General features: G+C 45.4%; 1 long non-coding RNA gene across 2 annotated transcripts; it reads right to left on the minus strand.

The window, feature by feature from the left end:
• Positions 1–3234: 3234 nt before the first annotated feature.
• On the minus strand, positions 3235–7605 carry LOC106005918. Of its 2 annotated transcripts, none has more exons than XR_001179638.2 (3): positions 7340–7605; positions 5365–5479; positions 3235–4133 (listed from the first exon to the last, which is right to left on the minus strand). It is a non-coding gene; the product is annotated as an uncharacterized LOC106005918 (long non-coding RNA). The 2 variants fall into 2 exon arrangements; XR_006602599.1 differs by having other exon boundaries at positions 5802–7605.
• Positions 7606–7821: the final 216 nt, after the last annotated feature.

The following is a 7821-nucleotide window of genomic DNA, read 5'->3' on the forward strand; positions in this document are numbered from 1 at the left end:
AGAGAGAGAGAGAAAGAAAAAAGAAGAAAGAAAGAAGGACAAGGAAGGAAGAGAGAGAGGAGGAGGGAGGAAGAAAAGGAAGGGAAGAGAAGGGAAGAAAAGCAATGATTAAGTCGCACTATGTACCAGGTACTGTGCTTGGTGTGGAGTGAACACAGGTGAAGAGTGTCTCTCTTCTTGAGAATTCAGAGACTAGTGGGAACAACCTCGTACACAAAGAAATTGCTGTGTGATGGCGAGTGTTACAGTAGACATGGGAAGGAAGCCCAGGGACTCTGAGAAAGTCCCTGATGGCACACCCCTTCTCTTAGTCCACTGGGGCTGTATTAAAGAAAACAACAGACTGGATGGCTTCTAAGCGGCAGAAACTGTTTTCTCAGCTTTGAAGGCTGGGAGACCAAGATCAAGGTGCCGGCAGATTTGGTGTCTGGTGAGAACCTGCTTCTTGTTTCCCAGATGGCTGTCTTCTTCCTGTGTCTTTCCCTGGTAGAAAGGGCAGTGGATCTCTGGGTGTCTCTTTTATAAGGACTCTATCCTCATGACCCAAACCTCCCGGAGGCCTCACTTCCAAATATTATCACCTTGGGGATTAACATTTCAAGATATGAATTTGGAAGACACCAACATTCAGATCATAGCAGTGATGGATTCCAAGCCTTAGAACACAGAGGAGTACCTGGGCAGCTTATGAGAGGGCAAGTTCCTATGTATTGTCCTAGGGGTTCCAAATATTAGAGATTTGAAATCTTGATCTCCAGATTTGCCTCGCAATGTATTCTCCTCTTTTTTTCCCCACAAAAATCCCAGATAATGGTGATACAGTAGTGGATCCCACTTGGAGAAATTCTGCTCTACGGGGTGAGGTGGGGTGCGTATGCTGGAGAAAGAAGCAATCGTTTGTGCTTTAGGCAAGGTGCTCTAGGGGGAAGAGGTGACTCAGGTGCATAAGACCAGCGGGGTTTGGTTTGTCCAAGAAAAATAAGACACAGGGACCAGAACATGAGCCTGGAGAGCCTCAGGAGCTGTCAGAGCCACAAAGACTTTGAAGCCAGACTATATTTATAGCACTTCATACAATAAAGTTTAAACAGCTTTCCTTCTGTAAGACAAAGCTGCAAGCAGGGGAGCCAGGAACCTAAGCTCTGGGCTTCCTGGTGCAGGGCTGGCAAAAAGAAGCACAGGGCCCTTGAATTGGTCTAGACCAACCACACATCTGTTCCAGCTCCTCTGTCTGCCTTTTTTCCCTCCTGCCCCCCTTCCTCAGCTGTGCCTGCCTACCACTGTCTGCCCTTGACTCCTCTGAGAGCGGGTGTGTTCTACTGTGCCTCTCTGGCTTAGCTACCTCTCAGGGGCGGTTTTTGTTTCTAATGCTTGACAGTGTAACACCTAACAGTTTTCCCCAGTTTCCATATTAACCTGCCTCACAGGGAAGATGAAGGCTGTCCTCTCCATGGAGCCAAAGGGGGAGCATGAGCTCAGGGGCCTGGACCAGGACTTGCTCACCCCTCCACTCCAGCTTTCTTACTGTTAAACTGCAACAGTGGGCCTGTGTTCCTCCAATGGGGGTACACACTTTCTGGAAAATCTGAACACTTTCCAAAAGATACTCAGGCAAGGATAGCCATAATGGCATCCATGCCCACAGGTATTCTTTGCTAATGGTAATCTGCTTGGAAGAAAGTATCTTCCTCAATTTACAAAAGAAGGATACATCCCTTGCCCATCCCAAATCTCGTTTTAGTTCTTTGCTGCAGGAGGGCCCCTGAAGCAATGGGATAAATTAAAATTAATGATGAACCAAATCCCTTCCACTCATAAGGCTTTGTGTCCTTCCCTGTCTTATACATATTTCTGCAAGAAGGCCATGTTGGCCCATGGGGGCTCATCATTCAGAATATCAAAGTAGCATAAGCTCACGGTGTTGATCCTTTAAAATGTAGTTTTTGCAGGGCAGTTGGATTTTCCGAAATACAATCAATCAAACACACAAAAAAAAATTTCACCTGCTATCCTCGAGCTATACAGGCTTTATTCAGTAAAGTAATGAAAATTTATTTTATCCAATAATATAAAATATTGATTCAAACGATAGTCAATCCTCATCTCATTTCAACATACATAATAGTTAACATTTCCTGTCTCCTATTAGTAAAACCTATTTTTAAAACGTGTGAAAAATTTTAGATGTCAATGTAAAAATGTGTGGATGAGTACATAGATTTTCAAAATTGTTTTACAAGGTGGATAAGCCAACGTTTGGAGATGCTGGAGTAGGACACTTACCATCAAGGATCATGGTTGTTTTTATTCTATTTCAAGGCATACTGACTTTCTACTATGTGCCGGGCACAGTGAGCCTTCTTTGGACTAAGAGCATCTCTCTGTGCTCCAGAAATGCTCAGTCTCCTGGTGGTGGGTGACTTGGTCTCAAAGAGCTCTGCTGTCAGCCTTCCATACTGAGAAGTGTGTGGATCAAACTCCAGGAGCAGAAGTTGTGACTCACACAGAAGGTCATCCTGAGAGGGCAGTAGGCACCCAGTCACACATTCTGGGCCTTGAGTATTCTGGATGTGTGTCTGGATGAACGAAAGAAGTGTCAGCTCAAGAGGGCCTCAGTGGGGGTGCATGTTACCTGGGAGTACACCAGGGACCCAGAGAGCCAGGACACAGCTGGGCACACACAAAGGTCACAAGTTATGGAATATGCATACACGCTGGGATTGGTGCCCGGACATGTCATCCCACAGGTGTGTGAGATACAGAAAGTGTGGCCTCAGGGCCAGCTGTGGATCAGTGTGGGGCATCATCCACAGAGCCACCATGGAGGAAGCTGGGCTTGAGCGGGACTTTGAATGACAGACAGGATATGGGGAATTGGAGAGGTAGAAAGTGCCCAATTGCCATCAGACATGTTTGAGCAGCTGGTCTGTGCTCAGCAACTGTCAGGACCCTGAGGAACTGGGGGAGGTGGATACAGATCTGATAAGGGAACCCAGGAAAATTCAGGTCTCCCTGCAGGGAAGTATGTGATTAAGGCCTAGGTCCCTGAGCAATGAGAACGCCAGGAATTTAGAAGAGGCAAAACTTGGGGCGCCTGGGTGGCTCAGTGGGTTAAAGCTTCTGCCTTCTGCTCAGGTCATGATCTTGGGGTCCTGGGATCGAGCCCCGCACTGGGCTCTCTATTCAGCGGGGAGCCTGCTTCCCCTTCCCTCTCTCTCTGTCTGCCTCTGCCTGCTTGTGATCTCTGTCTGTCAAATAAATAAATAAAATCTTTAAAAAAAAAAAAAAAAGGGAAAACTCCCACTGGATCTAATGGGTTAGGCAAGAGGGGTGGCTTTGGAGAGGAGAATGAGCCCAGTAGGATGGGTAAATAGGATGTGGATTGTGGGGCAGAGGTAAGGGCATCCCAGGTAGAGAAAACAACGGTTAGGGTTAGCCTGGCCTGGAACCGTCCTGCCGTGTTGAGCAAACAGCTAAATGAAACACTCAGACTGGGCTGCTAAAGCCCTCTCTCCTGCAGTGAGCGAACATTTTCGAAGCCCCTATCTGCCAGACACTTCAGTTAACCAATGAGGAAGACGCACTGAAGGATGGGGAAGAGCGCTGGGAAGAAGAGGTTCAGATCACAGGGAAGTTTACAGCAGGAGGTCGCAGCGGGTCTGGGAAGCTGGAAGGGGGCGGGGTGGCTCAGGTACACTGGTGGAGGGAAGGGGTCTTTGGAAGGCAGGATTGTGACCGAATAGGGAGGGTCTCCAAAGCCAAGGAGAAGCAACTGCTCTTCACGCCCAGCGCGTGTCACAGGATGGAGCTCGAAGCCCTCACATGTCCTTCTCTGTGGAGATGGCTTATTGCTGGTTAAGCCCCTGGAGGATGCCAGCGACGGCAGCTTGCCGGACGGGTTTGCACCGAGAGGGGGTGGGGGGCAGGGAGCCAGTCAGGGACACAGTCACACAGCCTGCCTTATTCGGCCGCAGGCCCCCAGGGAGGACGAACACATGCGTGCAGTTGATTTCAGGGAAGATTTACACCACAGCTGCATAGATTGACCTGTTGTCACTACTGACATTCTTCCAAGGGAGAGCTTTACACTCCGGTGGTGGGGGAGGCAGGTGGGCACACATATATAAATTTTGCTGGAAAGCAAAGAGGAGACCATATTATCATTCCAAAACTATGATCAGATTTCCTACATATTCATTACCAGCTATCAAATCGGCTTCCTCCTCTCTGTGTTCTTCTTGCTCTCTTTAAAAACAAAACAAAAAACAAAACAACAACAACAAAAAAACATTAACGTTCCTGTGGTACTATGACCATTATACCCACGGTATTTCCAAGAAACCCTCACTACAACCGCAGCTGTTAGAATCATGCCCCATCACAGCTCAGAGAGGAGAAAACAGGGTTGGGTCTTAAACTGCCCAGTAATCAGACCACAGCCCGGGACCATTTGGTGACGTTCCAGTCCGGCCCTTAGCAAGCGCATGTGTTTTTACGCAGCCGTTTCCAGGGCTCTCGGCTTCAGGGAACATCTGGGACGCGTGTGTAAGCCATCTTCACAAGGAGAGGCCCAGGGTGCAGGGGGCGGTGACAGGGGGCAGAGCTCTGTGCACAGACTCCAGCCCCCCAGAGCAAGCCTGCTCTGGGGGGCAGAAGTCTGTTTGCAGACGCATTGGTTCCTATGGAGCAGTTAGACATGTGGGTCTGTGGCTCCTGCCAGGAAGACTGACGTCAGGAGTGTGATTGGTGGGATTGGTGAATGGGTCAGTTAGCTTTGCACAGAGGCAAACTTTGTTCTCTTCACCTAGCTGCGCCCCCAACCCGGCGGGCTGGCGACAAATGGCAACCAGGTGACAGGAGTGGTGGTCTCCCCAGGGAAAGCAACTGTAAGCTCCTCCTCTCCGAGGGCGGGTCAGGAATGTCATCCTCACCCATGGAGAATGGTTTATTGTTTTTGCAGGCACTCAGTGTGTAATATCTTCAGCTACCTTCCCAGGAGCCACGCTGTAAATACAAAATATAATCTCATTTACACTTTACACAGGCAGCACGATACATCGGGTTGATCAAAGGCTTGGACACAGAAGGAGCCAAGATTTGCTTCCCATCTTTGGGTCAGGGCATCGGTACTTGACATGAAAAAGTACTGAAGGCCAAGGGAGAGTTGATGTAAATCATTTAAACCAGAGGCTCAAGGCAGCAGATTGCGATACAACGCTATCCCTTTCCCCAGAGGAACACAAGCAAACAGAAACTGTTTCTACAAAGGGTCTTGAGCAGGAGATGTTAAAAGGCAAATGCTTATCAGTAACCTTTGATTTCAAAGATTCCTGGCTGTTGAAACAGTGTTTCTGTCTCTCTTACCATCCGCTTAGATTTGACAAGCGACTTGAACCATTCCTTTTTACTCTGAGATGTTCAAAAATATGTGTGCAATCTGCAGCCAAGAAGGTTTTCTTTCAAATGATTCTCCGTCTACCTACAGGAAAGAGAAGACATGAAATCGTTGCAGAGCCAGATGGTCTGGCTTTCTCTGCATTTGGCTACGAATGAGACACAGCCCATTCGGAGTTGTCAGGCGTGCAAGGTGCATCTCTGCACGTACACCACCATCACTCTTCCCTTAAAGAGCCTCTAAGCTACCACAGTAAAAGTAATCCCTCCACATGCTTTCAGGCTACAGTTTACATTTTTATTTTTTCCTTTAAGAGGTCATTGCCCATAGGGAAGATGCATTATTTTTTTCTCATTTTATTTTTATTTTTTAATTTTTATTTATTTTTTCTCATTTTAACTGGCACCTGTAATTCTTTCAAGGACATTTCCTATTCTGTCTCTAAAGTTGATGCCAAGCCGTGATCTTCCTCATACAGGTATGTCATTCTGGACTCAGATCTGAGAGGGCGGAGGAAGAGAAGGAAATGCAAATAAGATGCTAAAGCAAAAAAAAAAAAAAAAAAAAAAAAAAAAGTCAGTCTATGGACTCATTAGCATGCTATTTTCATTACTCAAATACTTTCCAGATTACTGGGTGCTCATTTTGGAAATAAAAACATCTATATCAAAACATCAACAAAAATATTTATGGCCAATATATCTAAAGATTAATATTCTTAATGCATTTGAAAAAAACTTGGAGCTGAAAGTCAACAAGTTTTTGACCCACAAAAAAAATGTTCAGTTGCCTATGGCTCATCAGAATACTAAAGCTTTAACAGATAAATGGGCCCAGACTATTAGTAGAAAATATAAATGGCTTCAAACACATGAAAAACCATGTAACTTAATAACCAAAAAAAAATGCAAATAAAAAGCAAAACCAATCTGTTTTCAGCTATCATAAATAGCAGGAATGCTTAGTAAGACTGACTGTCCAATGCTCGGCATAAAGAAACAAGAATGGTGCTCGAGGGAATGCAAGTTGGCATAACCTTCTTGGAAAGCAAATTAGTGATAATGTAACAAAAAATGTGGGTTTTTGAATGTTCAAATCTTCTAGTAATTCCAGTTCTGTGAATTTATCTGGGGGAAAACTGTTCTGTCCAAAGATGTACATTGCAGTATTTATAACAGTAAAAATGTGGAAACAAGCCCCATATCCAAGAATAGAGAAATTAAACAGTAATCAGAAGCAAGGAAAGTAGCCTTAAACAAACTTGTCTATAAATCTCTCTTTGGCTGTTTAATAATTGTGTGATGTTAGACACATTACTAAAACTCTGAGCCTCAATATTTTTTAACAATTTGTATCATTGAAAATAATTCCCACTTTGTTGGGCTCTTGTCAGGATTAAATGGGAAAATGTATATAAATTGCTTAAAACTGTGTCTGGAATGCAGAAATATCAGCTTCTCCGTATTATTATTATTTGGCCATCTCAATATTCTTCAGCTGTTGGAAGAATATTTAAGCATAATTTGTAATAACAGGAAATTTCACATTATGTTATGTGAAAAATGAGAGCATAGAACGAAATAGAGATCATGGTCCAGATTCTGTAAAATATGCATAGAAAAAGAAAAAAAATGGATGAAAGAGAAATCAAAATTTAATGGGTTGACTGTGTCTTAGAATTAGGGGCGATTTTCCTATGGGCTTTCAACTTCTGTGTCATTTCCAAGTGAGCTATAATGAGCATGCATTATTTTTATCATCAAGAAAGGATAAAATATATTTCTTAAAATACATCACCAGCCTCTGGTGTTGGTTTCCAGACAGAGCAGGTAGTTGTTTTTATCCATGGCTCCCAGGCAAGAGGGAAGGGTAGCTGAGAGGCAGGAACAGAGGTCTAGATGAGGAGCTGGCAGCCCGGCTTTGGGGTCCTGGATTTCCACTTACCCTGCAGTCCTGGCTGCCGTGGGCTGTGCTGCTACGGGGAGAGCATCCAGGGAGATCTGCTTCACTGCAGAGCTGGTGGGGAAATGCCTCCCTACTCCCACACTGGGTTTCCTGTGGAGCTCTCTGATACAGTTTGGTTCCCTTCTCCTGATGCTGGTGGGATGGAATAATTTGGCCAAGATATTCTTTCAGCTCATATCCCTGTGATGGGCGGAATTGTGTCCCCCTAAAATTTACATGTGGAATTCCTAACCACGGCCCTCCCCCACCACCGCCCCCACTGCAGGATGTGACCTTATTTGGAAATAGGGTTGTTGCCAAAGTATTGGGTTTAGATGAGATCATCTGGGTGAGCTCTAACCCTGTACAACTGGTGTCCTTATTAAAGGAGATGTGGACACAGAGACAGGCAGAGTGTGGGCACATTCTCCAGGCAGGGAGGACACCCCCCGAAGGCTGGAGTTACATTGTCATGAGCCAAG

This window comes from Mustela putorius, unplaced genomic scaffold (genome assembly GCF_011764305.1).
Source record: "Mustela putorius furo isolate JIRA1106 unplaced genomic scaffold, ASM1176430v1.1 tig00003870_pilon_pilon_pilon, whole genome shotgun sequence".
In the NCBI taxonomy this organism is placed as follows: domain Eukaryota; kingdom Metazoa; phylum Chordata; class Mammalia; order Carnivora; family Mustelidae; genus Mustela; species Mustela putorius.